Raw genomic sequence first — 1326 nt, 5'->3', positions numbered from 1 at the left:
GTTAATTGTACTAACAGACCGTCCAAGTCTGGGATCCATTTTTTCCGGTGAGTGATATTGTAATGTAATTTTATTTATTCTTTATAATTTTATTCAAAACTCTACTACACTCCAGAATCCGTCAGACTGTGATTAGCTGTAACGTTAGGCCTGTGATTAACGTTACTCGTTAAGCGTTTTCCTCCCATAGAAAACCGTTAGGCTATAAGAAAAACTCGTAAGGTGGCTTAATGAATTAAAACCGATTAAAACTGTTTTTAAAAGACGAAACTCAGTGAGAACATGATTAATAAATCATACTGTGTACAGACAAGCACTGTTTTAATGCATTAAGCCATGTAAACGTTTTCCTTATAACGGTTTTCTATGGGAGGAAAACGCTAAACGCGCGTTGCGTTCTTATCCTGGACTCATCTGCTTGTCTGTACATAAGTATGATTTGTTAATAACGTGTTTTCTGAGTTTGGTCTTTGAAAAACTCTGTCTTAATGCATTAAGCCAAATTAAGTGTTTTAAAATGTCCCGAACAGAATGCGGACTGTGCAAAGTAGTCTGTGAAAAAGGTAACTATCTATTTGTCTGTGTAAAGTTTTCCTCTAGATCAGTGGTCGCCAACCCGTCGATCGCGAAAAAAACAGTAAAATAAGTACAAAAATGCATTACATTTATAGGGTTATATTAATGTATCACTGAAGGGAACTGTCTTGAGAAAAGTTTCGATGGCAATGGCATTTTCTTCTCCGTATAAAGCGCAACTCTGCTTTGTTTACAGCGGTAAACAAGGAAACGCTATAGTGCGGTCGGTTCATAAGCAGTGTTACCAAGTCCGCGGTATTGGGCTACTTTAACACTGTTGCCGCGGGTTGTTGTTCATGTCCGCGGGTTGAAGCGACCCCAATAACGTGATATTTAGTCCCTGGAATGTGAATTTTACTTGAAGATCCCCGCCGAAAAACGTGTATTTTACTCCCGGAATACGATCTTTACAGGGGCTTTGCCCATTTTCGATTATCCGGGAGTGACGCGCTGCCAAGATGGCGGCAACCGGCTCCGCCCACTTTGGGCTTCAAAGAAGCTCTTCAGAATTCAACAGGTGACATCACGGACACTACATCCATGTTTTTTACAGTCTATGGTCCAGCCTCAGGTTTCTATGGGAACCGGAGCTTCTAACGGCAAAACAATAATAATGTTGTAATATATGATTACAACGAAAACAAAACAAAAATGTTTCTCATCTTAATAATGACCTTTTTTTTTTTACTTTAATAAAACTTGCTTATATATATATATATATATATATATATATATATATATAAACAAATT

This window comes from Sinocyclocheilus anshuiensis, unplaced genomic scaffold (genome assembly GCF_001515605.1).
Source record: "Sinocyclocheilus anshuiensis isolate Anshui unplaced genomic scaffold, SAMN03320099.WGS_v1.1 scaffold718, whole genome shotgun sequence".
NCBI lineage: Eukaryota > Metazoa > Chordata > Actinopteri > Cypriniformes > Cyprinidae > Sinocyclocheilus > Sinocyclocheilus anshuiensis.
Note: the sequence above shows the minus strand (reverse complement) of the source record.